Source organism: Cyprinodon tularosa, unplaced genomic scaffold (genome assembly GCF_016077235.1).
Source record: "Cyprinodon tularosa strain WSP-4 unplaced genomic scaffold, ASM1607723v1 ctg66, whole genome shotgun sequence".
Lineage (NCBI taxonomy): Eukaryota > Metazoa > Chordata > Actinopteri > Cyprinodontiformes > Cyprinodontidae > Cyprinodon > Cyprinodon tularosa.
The window spans coordinates 5,690,923-5,708,918 of record NW_024039407.1 but is presented as its reverse complement, the minus strand read 5'-3'; positions in this window follow the sequence as shown (position 1 = coordinate 5,708,918).

Genomic DNA, 17,996 nt, shown 5'->3' with positions numbered 1-17,996 from the left:
GTTATCCAACTGCACTTCCATCTTTCAGGTCTCCGAGTGAAGCTCTAGTATCAGCTCACGCATTCCACTGGATCTCTCCATAAAGCTCAGCATACTGTCTCGCTAACCAGCAGTTTTTCAGGCCTGGGGGGGAAACAGTCCTATTCTTTGCTCTTGTTCATGCATATCCATCAAAATTAAGAGCTATGTTTCCTGCCGAGCGCCAAAGACAAAGTAATTGTATCAATAATTTCTCCTAATTGTCTTTTTTCTTTGTTTGAGTTTTTCAGATTGAACTACAATAAACTTCCCAGAAAACTTGAATAGCTTAAATGCAGTATTTGTCTAGAGTGGCCTTTGACTGAGTTATCTAAACAATTGTTATATTACAATCTAGCTTCCCTTTGTATTTATTCTATTTTTAATCTGTCATTATATCTTCTATATACAGTCATCTTATTGACTTTTATTATCTTTAATTATCTTTACTGCATTTTTGCCACTTTACTTTTCTTTCTTTTTTCTCTTTATATTCAAGTGATGAAAAAATCAAATGACTTCAAACACTAGTCAGACACACCAGTAATCGCAAACCGTATTTTAAAAAAATGGAGGTTTTTATTATAATTTTATTAAACTTCCTTTTCTAATCGCTGTATATAAGCCAGACTAACCTGACCCTAATAGTTCAATTAATAGCTTAATATTACTTTAATTTAAAGATTTAAGTAATATATTCCAGGGCTTGAAGTAACACAATTTTAGTCAAATTTTGACCCAACATTTAATCTGTACAACTTTAATGATTTGGGAGAAAACAATTATAGTGCAGCGAGTGGAAGTCATCCCATAAAGCTTTATATTGATTAGTTATTAATTGAAATTACTGTGTTTGAAGCTACTTTGAAGATCAGACAGAAATACATGCTGCGACACAAACAGATCAACAAACATATTTCCTGTGTTTTTTGTTTTACTCTATAAAAAGTCAAATATATGTTCAGTTATCAGAGAAACAACTTTCCACTTTATCTTAGCAGTTTAAGACATTTTTACCTACAACTATTTGACATCACCTGGGAATCGAGCCCTCTGGTAAATACCCCAAATGAACAAGCCACATTTTGAAAAAAACAAAAACAAAAAGTGTTACAAAACTGAATATATATGTCCTTTGAAAATATCCATGTACTCATTCTAAGTGAGTTAGATATACTTGAATACTGTCGGTTGTTTTTATCTTTTATTGGGCTCTTCATTATTGTTCTTCTTGGAAAACTTCAAGACAGTTGGATGAAGTTTAAGGTGGTTTTTCAAAAAGTATCCAGTGAGACTCCAGGGAAGCAGATTGTGTTTCTAGTTGGTTTGATGAATATTCAGCTCCACTGAGGCTGCAGATGTTAGGTGCCGAATTTAGCATGAACAGCACGAAACAGGAAAGCGACCCAGAATACTGTTCTCATTGATCATCTAAAGCTCCATTCAAGATTTTTTTCTTAACCCCCAGGATGAATATGTGTAAAAAACTTTTGTCATGGTTTGTATATTGGGAGTAGTATCAAAACTGAGACTTAAACCGAGAGTATTGGAGGTTAGATTATTAAAATAGAAGCGTTACAGATACACAAAAACAAATGTGGGGCTGTCCCGCACAAACTGGGACATCTTGTCACCCTAGTTAAAGATCTTGAATCAGGAGAGCAGGGTGGCAATATGAGAGTAACCAACAGAGAACTCCAAACCATAAGGCTTACTGAGGCGTGAGTGGAGAATGGCATTTAGCACAGGTGAGTTAATCCAGGAATCAGGAACAGCTGTAAGCACAAACACAAAGGAAGCTGAACTAGAACCAACTAACCAAACTTAAAGGACCAAAATTGATCTTAAGGATAAACTTAAACATTACACTCACCGGCCACTTTATTCGGTACCCCATGCTAGTAACGGGTTGGACCCCCTTTTGCCTTCAGAACTGCCTCAATTCTTGGTGGCATAGATTCAACAATGTGCTGGAAGCATTCCTCAGGGAGTTTGGTCCATATTGACATGATGGCATCACACAGTTGCCGCAGATTTGTCGGCTGCACATCCATGATGCGAATCTCCCGTTCCACCACATCCCAAAGATGCTCTATTGGATTGAGATCCGGTGACTGTGGAGGCCATTTGAGTACAGTGAACTCATTGTCATGTTCAAGAAACCAGTCTGAGATGATTCCAGCTTTATGACATGGCGCATTATCCTGCTGAAAGTAGACATTAGAAGTTGGGTACATTGTGGTCATAAAGGGATGGACATGGTCAGCAACAATACTCAGGTAGGCTGTGGCGCTGCAACGATGCTCAATTGGTACCAAGGGGCCCAAAGAGTGCAAAGAAAATATTCCCCACACCATGACACCACCACCACCAGCCTGAACCGTTGATACAAGGCAGGATGGATCCATGCTTTCATGTTGTAGACGCCAAATTCTGACCCTACCATCCGAATGTCGCAGCAGAAATCGAGACTCATCAGACCAGGCAACGTTTTTCCAATCTTCCATTGTCCAATTTCCATGAGCTTGTGCAAATTGTAGCCTCAGTTTCCTGTTCTTAGCTGAAAGGAGTGGCACCCGGTGTGGTCTTCTGCTGCTGTAGCCCATCTGCCTCAAAGTTCGACGTACTGTGCGTTCAGAGATGCTCTTCTGCCCACCTTGGTTGTAACGGGTGGTTATTTGAGTCACTGTTGCCCTTCTATCAGCTCGGACCAGTCTGGCCATTCTCCTCTGACCTCTGGCATCAACAAGGCATTTCCGCCCACAGAACTGCCGCTCACTGGATGGTTTTTCTTTTTCGGACCATTCTCTGTAAACCCTAGAGATGGTTGTGCGTGAAAATCCCAGTAGATCAGCAGTTTCTGAAATACTCAGACCAGCCCTTCTGGCACCAACAATCATGCCACGTTCAAAGTCACTCAAATCACCTTTCTTCCGCATACTAATGCTCGGTTTGAACTGCAGGAGATTGTCTTGACCATGTCTACATGCCTACATGCACTGAGTTGCCACTATGTGATTGGCTGCTTAGAAATTAAGTGTTAACGAGCAGTTGGACAGGTGTACCTAATAAAGTGGCCGGTGAGTGTATTTCTCAAAATTGCATCTCAGTTAGCACTGCCCTGCATGTTTTAGACATATCTTTGTTGCAGCACACTTGATTCATATGATTAAATGACATCCAAAAGCAGCCATCAGGTGACGCAGAAGCATATTCATCATATTTCTGGAGCCTAATTCAGGTGTGTGGAAGAAATCTAAAAGATTAGATTAGAACCTCTGAAATTAAATACACAAAGAGCTGCATATGGCAAACTTTAGATGTAATCTGAATTTGTCCCAAAAATGAAAACCATAATATCAACGGACAACAACAGTCTTAAAATAAATAAATAAAATGTTACAGCAACATCATCCAAAACTGGAAAATTGGGGATAATCAAAAAATATGAAACAGCAAGAAAATTCTGTTATTTCTGAAAAATATTAATTTGTTATATGAAAGATGGTATTAATATAAATGAAGCCTTATTAAAAAAATTATATCTAACTTCTGGTATTTCATAAAAAAACAGGAAATTAGGTATTCTATAATTTTATAATTTCTTTATCAGATATCCTTGCACTGGAAAAAATCTAAATCTAGATAAGTGATTATTTTCTTAAAATAAATGCATTTGTTCTTGAATTGAGGAGGTAAAAGCGACATTTTGCGAATAGAACAAGACAATTTACATTTAGAATAAGAAAACCCAATTGCATTGTTTTATTTCAAGTGCGTATTATCTAATTATATCAATTTTAAGCGTAAAAATACTCATTCCATTGGCAAACTACATCATTTATCTACTCAAATTAAGGGTTAATACAGTTAATTTAAGACATTTTTACTTATTTCTAGATGGTTTTTCCAGTGTAAAACATGATACAAAAGCTGCTAGATTATCTATGAATGCAAATATTTCTCTGGTCTTTTACCTATAAATAGGGCATTAATAATAATAATAATAATAAAAAAAAGAAAATAACTGATACTGGGAAATCAAAGCTGGATGAAGATCAAGTCACAATAAGATGTCCTACCATCACAAATGTAACAACAGTCATTGGAATTTTTCAGTCATAAAATCAACCTTCGTCTCTAGCACTCTGCAGACATCAGGAATAGATGAGAAGCTCCTTGATTAAGCCGTTCTCGAAAATAAAAAGCTAAAAAAATATCATATCTCAGAAGGTTCCTTCAGAAGAAAAAAAAAGCGATTTACAGGAAGTGGAAAAAAATGCAAAAAACAACAATAAAGAAACAAACAGCTGGGTCGTAAATGCTGACTGAGTTCATTGGGAGAAGTGAGGGTTTTAGTCTTACAGCTGCTGGGAGGAAAGATGTGCAATAATGTTACTCTGCAAACGTGGATGCAGCAGTCTGTCTCAGAAAAAAATGGTAGAAATCGTTCAAACGTGAGGTTATGTTTGCAAAAGTACTTCCCTCAGTACCTGCATTAGATCAGGCAGCATCATAAGCCAGATTTGGCTTCCCTTATTTAATATTTCCTCTTAGCTGTAAATAAGCTGCTGATCCAGATGGTATACCAACGATAGTGACTGATGAGTTAAAAAAAGGTCTTCAGGAGCACTCCTGCAATCTAGAAATCTCTGTCTTCTCACACTGCAAAAAAATGAAATCTAAATAAGTAATTTCTTCTTAGAATAAGTGCATTTTTTCTTGAATTAAGGATTTAAGTGAGACACTTTGCCAATGGAACAAGACAATTTACACTTAAAATAAGAAAAAAACAATTGCATTGTCTTATTTCAAGTGCGTTTTATCTAGATACCTTATTTTAAGAGTAAAAATACTAATTCCATAGGCAAATCATCTTATTTACCTGCTCAAATTAAGGGTAAATATTCTTAATTTAAGACTTTGTTACTCATTTTGAGATCATTTTTGCAGTGCAGTAGGTAGGCTCTGCTCCAATCCTTCCTACAGATAGTTGTCATTCCAAGGCCATTTATTGTTGGCAAGATTAGATTAGATTAGATTAGATTAGATTAGATTAGATTCAACTTTATTGTCATTACACATGTACAGGTACAAGGCAATGAAATGCAGTTTAGGTCTAACCAGAAGTGCAATAGCAGCAAGTGCAGGATAAATAATTGTTGCATAAATACAGGACATGGGTATTTCTACTAAATGAGTATAGAGATGAATACTATTATAAATAATGAATATAATATATAGATCACTAGTGTTATGAACTAAATTTACAGCTGGATATGCCGAATATAATATAGAGATGCACTGCAAAAACAATCTAGAAATAAGTAAAACTTTCTTAAATTAAGTGTATTTAACCTTAATTTGAGGAGGTAAAGGAGATGATTTGCCAATGGAATTAGTATTTTTACTCTTAAAATAAGGTATCTAGACAATATGCACTTAAAATAAGACAATGCAGTTGTGTTTTCTAATTTTAAATGTAAATTGTCTTTTTCTATTGGCAAAGTGTCTATTTTACCTCCTCAATTCAAGAACAAATGCACTAATAAAAAAAAAAAATGACTTATCTAGATTTTGTTTTTTTCCAGTGTGGATATTACTATTTAAAAAAGGTAAGTGGTCATTCTTGCAGTGGTGGACTCACTTTCTCACTATTAAATTTAGTAACTATAAGAAGTTGCTCGTCGTCTTATGATGTTTCTACTTCTTGATCTTGAGGTAATCTTTGATGGTAACACACTCCTTGGGAGGCTAAAATCTCCATGGATTTTCTTTAATGTTTGTTTCTGAGACATTTTCAAGTCTGATGAGCAAGAAATAGTTTAGTTTGAGATATTTTAATTTTAAAAGGATGATCAATCTTTGATAAATCTCTACTTTGTAATTAAATAAACTTGCAACAACTCTCATTAATCATGCAGGTCTGCGGAATAGAAAAGCTCACAAATCAATTAATTAGTAATGTTTGAAATGACTGTTTCTGTTCGTCAGACTTTTAGGAATCGGACAAATTGGTTTGTGTTTTATTGGTGTGTGAAATGAAATTATAAAATACTGATGGAAAGATTCTGACAAGCATTATTTTTCCTAATTATAATTATACAGCGAAACTATGAAAAAGTAGTTATGGAAATATTAGATATCTAAGAGAGCAAATGGCATTTCTAGCGTGAAAACAAACTGTGACAATAGATTTTTTTTGTTAAGATGAAACAAGCTTAGCATGTACAAAAAAAAATGGTTATGTAAAAGTTGGCTGGAAAAGAACATCTACAGTGGATCATTTGCTTCATTAAACCAGAATCACATATTTCTGGCCTCGCTGGTTTACCACGGCTGATCTGCCTTATTGCTCTGATTATGTGACTTTGCTCTACAGCCAGAATTAGTCAGAAGTGCAGCGTTGCTCCTTGGAATAAAACTACTTTGCCTCGACATGAGAAAAATGCATATATTACTGTTTCTGGAACATCAGTGCATCTGAGAGTCTGTTTACACAAAAACTGTGAACAGAAAGTCAACCATAGGTTCTCCTCGTAAGTTTTTAATTTAATGGATCTACATAAACTTTTAGACATTTATTATGAATTGTTAGATGCATATATATATATATATATATATATATATATATATATATATATATATATATATATATATATATATATATATATATATATATATATATATATTCTGCAGTATTTGTTGGTTCAACTCTACCTTATTGTTCTCTCATCTTTTTCTCATCATGGTAGGTTCATCTGGTCTGTTCCCAGAGATGGGAAGTAACGAAGTACAAATACTTCACTGAAAAAACTGATCTAGAAATAAGTAAAAATTTCTTAAATTGAGTGAATATACCCTTAATTTGAGTAGGTAAATGACATGATTTGCCAATTGAATGAGTATTTTTTCTCTTAAAATAAGATATTTAGATAAAATGCACTTGAAATAAGACAATGCAGTTGTTTTTTCTTATTTTAAATGTAAATTGTCTTGTTCCATTGGCAAAATATGTCTTTTACCTTCCAAATTCAAGAACAAATGCACTTATTTTAGGAAATAATGACTTATCTAGATTTAGATTTTTTTCGAGTGTTCGTTACTGTACTCAAGTAGATTTTTCTGATATTTTTACTTTACTACTTATTTTTATGGCGACTTTTTACTTCTACTCCTTACATTTTTACACAAATATCTGTACTTTCTACTCCTTACATTTTTAAAAATTGGCTCGTTACTTTAGTTTTTAATCATTTCAATGGAGTTACCGTTATTATTTTTCACGTCATCAATACCAAATTCAATCTAATTGGATGGGAATCTACGTTGCATTTGACGCACCACTACAAGATGAATCGACAGATTCGGCGGTATTCATTGGCGGCAAATCATTGCAGCTTGGTGGCGGTGGCGTTAGCATAGTAGCATGGACGACAAGATGATTGAAAATGAACACAACGGAGATCTAGTCCTATTGGCAGACATCCATTTAAAATGTAGGCAACGGCATGAAAAAAGTGGTTTCTACTTTTACTTTTATACTTTAAGTAAATTTACAAGCCTGTACTTTGTTACTTTTACTTGAGTAAAGAAGTTTAATCAGTACTTCCACTTTTACCAGAGTATTTTTTAACACAAGTATCTGTACTTTTGCCATCTCTGTCTGTTCCTGTTTAGCTGTATCCTACTATCAGCTATCAGCCTTTTTTCTGGTGTTTAGTCCTGTTTCTCGGCTGGATATTCCTATGGGTGCAGCTGTTACTGTAACTAACTGCACTGCAAAAAATATAAACCTCAATAAGTTATTTTTTCTTAAAATAAGTGTGTTTTTCCTTGATTTGAGGAGGTAAAACAGACACTTTGCCAATGGAACAAGACAATTTCCTTTTAAAATAAGAAAAAACTATTTTATCGTCTTATTTCAAGTAAATATTATCTAACTATCTTATTTTAAGAGTGAAAATACTCATTCCATTGGCAAATCATCTTATTTACCTGCTTAAATTAAGGCTAAATATACTTAATTTAAGCAATTTTTTACTTATTTCTGGATTGTTTTTGCAGTGTGTACACTGACTATAAAAAGTATCCCTTACCTTTTCTCCTCTAAAAGTGCGCATTCAGCTTGGCAAAGAACTCATGCTCTTCCTCAACAATGAAGTCCTCAGACATTTTTCTTTCGTTGTTTCTTTCTTTGCACAGGTAAACAGCACATTTCTTCTGCTACGCTTGCATTATCGGCAGAGCAGACGCTGAATGCACACTTTCGTCTGGTTTGGTCTGCCGCGGTTTCCGTAGAGTCGTGAACTCGCAGGCGCGCGCTTTTAGGAAATCCTATAAACTACTGTTTATGCTCTAAAAACATTCTAAATGACTTCGTTTCGAGTAAATTCTGGACGCTACCCACTCAGGACACTTGGAATACATTGGACGAGCAGTATGGAGGAATATTGACACGTTTTTTGTGGACTTTTATGGACCTTTCTGCCTCGGGCGCCATAGACCTCCATTATTTGAATGTCAGCAGACAGCAAGAAGCCTCCCAGTTCTCCAGATGCATTTGAGATATCAAAAAAGTACTCCAGAGTGTTGTTCAGCATGGGGGTGAGTAGAAAATGAAGACTAATCATGTTTTGGGTGTACTATTCCTTTAAAAGGGATTAATATTTATACAGTATATCTTTTTTACATAATTATTTAAGTTAATTGACATAACTTTGTAAAAATCTGTATTTACTTTGACAACAAAGACTTTATTATTAATTTATGAAAAGAAAAATACTGGGAGTGGGAAATACTATTTATAGTCAGTGTATCTCCTTTCTTTCCTCCCTTTTGGCGTGTAAATTGTCTGAGAGCTTTTCTGCTTAGCTGTTTAATTCCTAAGCAGAGCCAGTTATCTTTTCACCTGGTTCCTCTGAAGGTTTCTTCTTGTTTAAAGAGAGTTTTTCCTCTCTACTGTCGCTACATGCATACTTGGTGTGAGGGATTGCTGCAGAGTCAGAGACACAATGCATATGAATATATATTTAGCCACATGCTCATCAAGGAGGAGTATATCTTGCAAAGTAACTGACTGGATGCAATCAGCTGGGTTTGCTTAGATAGAAAACTTTTAACGAATATGAATGTATAACTGAATAAAGTGCCTTAAGATAACATGGGTTGTAAATGGAAACTATATAAATAAACTGAATTATTAATTAATAGTGTTTAGACCAATAATTCAGAGGAAACCAGGTCTTAGTTTAAGAAAAACATCCAAATATGTTTTCATGATGCTTCAGACTGTGCTGTTTGAAATATTGTCTAATAACAATACCACAGTTTCTAAACCACTCACAAATGCAATAACCTCCCATTATTTTTTTGCGTCAAGGTGGATCTGCTAACTGTTTATCTCGCTCTGGTGTGTACAGTAATTAACAGTTTCCCAGCAAACTTCTTAGGTGTTGCCAATGGAGTCATAACTGCAGAAAGATGCACCAGCCATGCAGTTACCGTGGAGCTGTGCACATTTCCAAAGACATTTTATTGATTGTTTTTCCAAGAGAATATGGTTTTAAAATAATTTAAGTTTGACCTTCAGTCTTCAATATTGCATCACATATTACCGCAATTCATGATTTATTAAAGCTGCCCTTAAACCAAAAGCCCAACAGGGATTCAAATACCCAAACCCAGGAATTCAAATGTTATAACATCAACTTTACTGTGTAGTTGTGAAACACCTCTTCCTCCCTGCAATAATCTTATGTAGTTTTCTCTAGTTTTATGGTCCAGTTTGGGTTTTTTTCGGTTTGTGGTTCTTGTGCATTAGTAAGGGGGTCTCTAGGCGTGACCTATGGCCAACAGAGACACTTTGTTTCAATAATACATCAAGCAATTAAGCTGAGATTACTTTAACGAGCAAACAACAGCTCATTGCTTCATCGTTAGAGTCTGATAAGGACCCAGATACAACATGATGCCTGTTATAATCATGTTCTTTGTCTGTTGCCCAGTATCATCCCAGCGAGTCCTGAATTGAACCACAACTCCCTGTCTATTTTTATGCTGCCAGACATCAGACCATACTGCTAGTGTCGTCATGGTAACAAAGTGCAGAACGGCCGCATTTAGAACCGAAATGGGCAACCTGGAGTTTGATCTAATCTTAAACGTGCTGTCTGTGTGCAGCAGACGCCAAAAAGCATTAACAGACTGAAGTCTCCAAAACTTGGGAGTTAGTTTTTGTTTATTTTATTTTTTTGTGTTTTTATCAAGATATAGCTGCTTTTTTTTATTATCACTGTAAGAATTATTTTTTTAATACAGTTTTAGATCATTTTCTGTATTCACTGTTAAGCTTCACAACAAATCTTTCAGCCCATGCTTAATAACCTGCCTAATTGCATCTCTGTGTCCTGTCATTTAGGATTCATTAGGTATTGGCAAAGTGTGCTCTCATAACCTTTTCAGTGTCGAGGTAAGTGGATTACAGAAGGATGCAGCTGCTCCTTTTCTTCAGTGTGGGTCTTGCTGATTGAATTTATTTACACAAAGGAACGGAGACATCCTGCAGCAGTCTTCTTCCAAACGTGACCACAAGATGGCAGCATCTGTCCTGCTGTTAAGAGTCCAGACAGGTTTAGAATTCAAATTAATTTATTACATTATGGATCCAGTGTTTTCATCTTTCCTAGATTCAATATGAAATAAAACTAGTTTAATAAAAAAAAGTTTGAATTGTGCATACTGGTTATTATTCAAAATAGATTCACTTTATTCCTTCTTTATTAAGCAGGAATTTGTTATTAGAGTTCATGCTTTTCATTATTTATTTATTTGAATAACTTGATCAAAGTCATTTTCCTGCTCTTCTGAACCTGAAACATAGAAACTAATAAAAAAAACCTATACATTTGCTTTTCATCTTCAAATTTTCATGAAATGTTTTCATTAAATATTAGCAGAAGATAATTCATTTGCCAGACATTTAAATTGATATTTTCTACCTCCATTGGCTCATATCTGGCTGGCAAGTAAGATAATTCAAAGATGTTTTATTTTTCACTATTTATTAAATACAAATAAATAACTTTTAGTTTTTTACTTGTTATATTTTTTCTGCTGGATTCCAAAGATCCTCCCTTATTATTCTCACACTAACCCATTTACGTATGTCATATAGTTAAAAAACAAAACAAAAAACCCTAATAAGTTAAAATCTTAAAATAAGAGTTGATCAAACCTAAAAAAAAAAGAGAACAGAACAGTTACTGCAAAAAAGTTAAATCTGTTAACAATAATTGGAAAAATAACATCATATCATCCATCCATTTTCTCCTGCTTAGTCCCTGTCTGGGTCATGGTGGGAAGGTGCCTATCTACGGCAGCCTATATGCGAGAGGCGGGTACACCCTGGACAGGTAGACAGTGTCGGAGGGCGACACAAAGACATACAAAGAAAAACAACTACACTGGAAAAAATCAAAATCTTGATAAGTCCTTTTTTCTTAAAATAAGTGCATTTGTTCTTGAATTGAGGAGATAAAAGAGACATATTGCCAATGGAACAAGACAATTTAGGTTTAAAATAAGAAAACACAACTGCATTGTCTTATTTCAAGTGCATATTATCTAATTATCTTATTTTAAGAGTAAAAATACTAATTCCATTAGCAAATTATCTCATTTACATACTCAAATCAAGGGTAAATATATTTAATTTGAGAAAAGTTTACTTATTTCTAGAAAGTTTTTGCAGTGTATGCACACATACTCACACCTAAGGAAAGTTTAGAGAAGCCAGTTAACAGTCATGTTTTTGGACTATGGTAGGAAGCTGGAGTACCCAGAGAGAACCTTCACATGCACGGGGAGAACATGCAAACTCCATGAACAAAGAACAGGAATCAGGAATCGAACCCAGAACCTGAAAACCTGCAACACCATGCAAGCCAGACCATATAAAATTGTACAGAATATATTTTTACCTTTTTAATGTGTTAGTTTGGATATTCCTGGTTGTTTTTAACAGTGTGCATACCTAGTGATGGACTGTAGATATGTGCAGAAAAGAATGCACCTCTCATCCAGAGATCACTAGAAATAGCCACCAGATTCCCACAACCCTGCACAGTCATGCAAGGCATTGGATGGATGAATGGATCTTTTAATGCTTACTGGCATTCAGCTGAGAGTCTATCCATAAACTCCCTTAAAATTTGGATACAAAATAAAGATATAAAAGTTAAAAAACTTAAGGAATCAAAAAAGGATTTGAAAATGCAAAGTGAAAAAGAATATAAAATGGAAAAAGGCATTATTTTCTAAATGTACGATAAAAAAAAAGCTTAAATAGATTCATTAACTGGGGGGTTTTAATCTCCATTTGGAAATATTAGAAAATGCATTTTGAAGTTGTAGCTTTTAGTAATGGATTCACAAATATAATTTACAATTTCACTCAGATGTGCAAGTTTGAAACACCATTTAAATTGGATTTCTACATATATGATTTCAATGTTTAATTTTTATTCAGTTGTGTGTTTTTTTACTGAGTCTTAGTCCTCTATAGGGGTTAAATTCAATTTAATTCAGTTTATTTACCGGTATATAGCGCCAATTCTTAACACATGTCATCTCAAGGCACTTTACAGTTCACCAGATCATCCAGTCAAATTGAATCAAAGTTTTCTGTTTGAGGAAAACCAGTTGATTGCATCGACTCATTGACTCAAAGCAATCCCTCACACTAAGCATGCTTGTAGCAACAGTGGAGAGGAAAAACTCCCATTTAACAGGACGAAACCTCCAGCAGAACCAGGCTCAGGGTGAGCGGCCGTCTGCCGAGACCGACTGGGGTTCAAGGAGACAGAAACAGAAAAACAGAAAGATAGTGGTAAAACCATTGGTCCAGTAGGATGCAGATGTAATGTAATTGTTAAAGTCTTTTTCTTAATTAAAGCTGCTCTCTTTAACCCTTTCTGATGTGGGTCTACAGGTAGTGCTGTGAGCCATTCCTTGGAAAGACAAGGGATGTTTAAAAAATAATTTCACAGAAAAAAATGATGAATCATTTCAGCAGGTTAGAAGACAATGTCTGGCCAAGAAGCGTCCCAGATTTAGTTTTCAAGGAGTTGGAAACCAGTGGTGTCAAAAGTAAACACTTTTGTTACTTAAGTAGAAGTATAGATACTGCAGTAAAAGGTAAAAGTTGAAGTATCAACTTGACCTCTTTACTCAAGTAAAAGTGAAAAAGTATGTGCTCCAAAAACTACTTCAAGTATAAAAGTATAAAGTAACTTTAAAAAAAAAAACAGCCAGATGCCACTATATGAATTGAAAGCTCAATTTTATGACTATTTCGAAAAATTCTTTGAGATAGGGCCAAGGATGAGGGAGGTCTTGTTGTTCTCCATCTCCTGATACGCTCTCGCCTGTGTCCGACCTTTCAGACATTTCAACATCTTTTTCTGAATCCTACATTGTAGCATGGCATAGACAATTCACGTTTGCAGTTTGAAGAACACCTGCTTGCTTCTGATGATTTCCTTTAGCTAACCAATGAGTGTTTGCGTTATATGACTCATCCACCAGTTTTCACTAGATATGAATGGAGCCAATGATCTGCATTGGATGGAGCACATGACGGGAAAATAAATATTTATATACCTTAAACCGAAGCCAAGAGTAACGAGTAACGTTTGTTTTAAAATGTAAGGAATAGAAAGTAAAGATACTTGTGTGAAAATGTAATGAGTAGAAGTCAGAAGTAGGTAGAAAAATTATTAATGGAGTAAAGTATAGATACCTAAAAAGTGTACTTAAGTACAGTAATGAAGTATTTGTACTTTGTTACTTGACACCTCTGTTGGGAACAAATGAAAAGTGAGGTGACAGCAAAGTTTCTCACTGAGCCAGACAATCTTGGAGCTGAAAATCTGAAAAAGACTTTCAACGCTCATTTATACATGCAACCACTGGATTTAATGATTATCGTACAAGAACCTCGGTGCTTTTGTGATGTTTACTTGGGTTAAGCTAACTACTCCAAAGCTTTATATGTTTAAACGTGTAAACAGATGTGGATCTGCATTTGGATTCTGTGTCTGTGTGTCAGTGAGTGGGAGTGACATACAACAGAGGATCTTATGTAACCTCGCGCCTCTGTCTGAGCTCGACTTCACACCAGGCATCAGGAGCCAACCATAAAAACGTCCTTCCGCTGCAGCTAAACAAAACGCTAAATGCCCGTAAAGGCAACATTGTTTATTACCCTTTTGTATTGATTGAGAGGGTCCGAAAAGCATACCAGGTCTGTGCCAGGTCGTATAAAAGCCCAGAGCGAGAGGGTGAGGCCATGTAAATCCCTTAGTCCCTTGTAAAGAGCTTTAATACACCCGAAGCGCCAAATCACTTGACCTGCGTTAGCCCTGCCGTTTGAGGCCTTTCTGGCTGACTGAGCAGTGTGGAGCCAGTCCTTCTCCTCCCATTCTCTGCCTGTCAATCCAGGTAATAGTCAAGGTCTTATTAGTGACATCGCTGCACAGCATGGCTTCGAACCTTTATGAGCTGGACGTATCAGCCAATCCTATAATCGACCTAGAGAAAATGTCAAGAAATCTTTCTGACCCTTTTTCCCTCTCTTCTAGGAAACAGTTGGCAAAATGGAAAGGAACATCTGCCTCTTAGCTGATTATCTAGAAAGTTAAAAAGGAGCATGTAATTTGCTTATTGAACAAAAGAAACATTTGAAAATACTACAGGAGAGACAAAAAAAAACATTTCTTTAGATTATTTTTGTAACTTATTATATTTTATATAAGATCCTTTTCCAGAAAACAACCACAATGAAAAAACCTGAAAAGAGCCCGTAAAAACTCGATAAAATTAAAGCTACAGTGTGTAATTTTCAGCGACATCTAGCGGTCAGACTGCAGACTGCAGCAACATGAACGTCTCCCCCCCACCGCTTCTCCCCCCCAACAGTACGGCGAGCGTTACGGGACAAAATGTCTTCCACGACGTCCGCATCACCTACCTTCTCAAGTGATGAGGTTTGTTTACATAGATAATTTTACAGATAGTATTTCATTAGTCTGTGTAGGGTATAGATTTCATGTAGACTTAAGATAATAAATATACCCGTTATTTTTTCTACGTCGTTGTGACGTTTTGGTGAGCTGCTTTGCATGGTGATATAAACAGACGAAGTAATTGTAGTCATTAGTTTAACAGCGAGATTGTGTTCGCTGGAAGAATATATATTCCCCGTTTACAGAGTCCAAGTCTTGTTTGTGGCACGGGGGTTACAAGGCGAGGTAAGAGGGAGAGGAAGAGGGCAGAGAGGCCGGGGTGAGCGTGCAGCTGGGGCTAGGCGAGAGAGGGGTGCCAGCGGGGTGAGAGCAGAGGAGGAAAGGCTTGAAGATCTCCAAAGGAGCCGGAGAGAAGTAACCGAGGTATATATCCAGAAAATTATTTTACAGAAAATTACTGAATCATTACCTGTGAAACGTCAGGGACGTTGCTGAATAAGTATACTGGAGAGTAACAGCATCATCACGCAGCATGTTATTGTTTTAGACAGGTCTGAGCATCCTGTACTCCAAAAACTGCAGTGATATTAGACAATTGTGTGTATAGGATTAATTACCTGTCCAAGAGAAAACTGGCAACTTGAGCGTCACTTTGAAAACCTTTTTCCTCCATTAGTGACTTCCATCGTGTAAATGCCGTGCCAATGTTGATCCGTGTTTTTTGTCGTTTCTTGTCACTCTTGCGTTTATTCTCGTCGTGTTTCCGCTTCTTAGATGACGGGGGTTCGGTGTCCGCCGCTTTTCGTTGTGATACAGAGTAGGCATGATCCTCCATTCGTCTGATGTTTGGCCACACAGTGCCAAACAGTTTGCAAAGTCACTCACGCCTGCCGCCTTGTTTACCTTTCTTGTTACCGAGGCGCAGTATACCTGCTTCTTCTTCTTCTTTGGTTTCAGGCAGACTAAACGCTTCTCAGGCATAATACTGCCATCTACTGTTCAGTACCGTCTCAGTTCATCTCTCTCAACTTGCCGTAGTTATTTTCGAGCGTCATGGGAGATCTCGCAATCGCTAGTTTGTTGCCTCTGCGCTGCCGTAGCGCAAAGATGTCAGCCTCCATGGCTGCGAGACCCGCTCCTATGTAATTATAAATAACGAATTCTAAGGCAACGCAAATGTTATGGTTAAAAGGCTGAGCTCATAGGTGATGATAAATAACATAGTTATGTATAATATATTAAATTTCTGAATTTATATGCCTGTAATTATTACACACTGTAGCTTTAAAAAGTTCTCAGGCTTCAGCTCTTCAGTTCAAGAGTCAGGTGATCTGCAGCTGGACCATAATTTCATGTTGAAAAAACCAAGAAGAAGACCGGAAGTAGTTGGAGGATGATGGCATCCACCAGAGCCATGGTTGAAGTATGGATCTATCTCGGGACTGCCATTGTGTTTTTAAAGATATCATGTGAAATTTTTTTTATTGTATTTGTTATTTAATTGAAATACTGCAATTGTGGAACTTTGCATTTTATGTCATTATGAGCTTTAAAGATCTGACCCACATGCAGAGAAGCACTCAGAGACCAAGGGTAAAAGTTAACAGGTTTATAGAGGGTTAGCAAAACTCAGATGGAGAGAGATATTCTGCTGGGTAATACTGTTGGACTGGTGAACCGGAACCAGAAACTGTTTTGGGGGGGCTCTTGGTTATTCCTTGGATCCCTTTTTGTGGGGTTAAATTCTGAGAAGAATGAACTTGTTGGAGAGCGGACAGGCAGACTAACGTTGGACCCAGAGGAGTAAAGGAGCGGACTGTCACTTGGTTTTCCAGAAGTGGACTTGAACGGATCATGTGGAGGTTTCCCCTTGCTCAGTGTGACTCAGTTAATCCTTCCAGGGATAGAAGGTCCAGGCTTGTCAAGGGATACAGGAAGGCTTCCTGCCGAAGAACAAAGGCAAAGCAAGTTTAGACTCAGAGAGACAGGGCTAAGGTTAGACTCTGCTAAACTCAGTTTGGCTGGAGTACCCAATACTGGCAAACACTCTGGCGTCGAGGTAGTGACAGCCCGCTGCTCAAATACTCCTCTGGTAAAGACCCAACGAGCCGCAGGTGTGCAACGCGGCCCAACGAGAACAGATTATCTGGTGGTGGAGAGAAGGTAAACAGAAAAAAACAACTGGAATCCTAACATTTTAAAATTAGAATAATTTTGCACACAATTTTAATGGAAATGGCGTTGAACTTGTGAGGCAAAAGCACGTTCAGAATCAGGCATGGAAGGAATCATAGATATCTTCTTGCTGCAAGGCTTTCAAATGGAAACTAACTGGTTTAAGGTCTGGTTAAATTGGTTGGGGGGGCAGGTGGTAAGCATGTGCATGGGTGAGAAGGGGCTGAGCTGCACAGGTGGAAAAAGGAGCAGCGTTGAATGGAAATAAATACGTTTATGTTGGTGTGGAAATCAAAAGTGAAAAGAGGTTAACATGAGAACAAATATTAATTCATTCTACAAAACTGAATAAACTGGGAAACAATTTACCATTATTTTAACATGTGATTCCAATTTGAAGCACATGTGAATCACCCTTTTCTGCATGTGAATTACATATAAAAACATTTGCTTTTGATATGAAGCAAAATCATAAGCGTATGTGTCATTTGTATGTGTACCAGAAGTTAATTTCACGTGACGTATATAGGTCAGATTCATATGTGAGTTTCATGTGTGAAATTCACAGAATTTTTCTGCAAGTGGCATCTATTGATGCACCCCCCCTTTTGCTATCCATTTTTTATGTTTTGTCTGAATTCTTATAATTTTCGTTTACTGACAGATCTGTACCATTTCTCATCATAAAATCTTTTCTATCATGTAAATGGAAGAAAAAGCTAACTCATAATCAAAAATCAGCCCAAAGAATCAGAAACATACATCATGGATCTATTA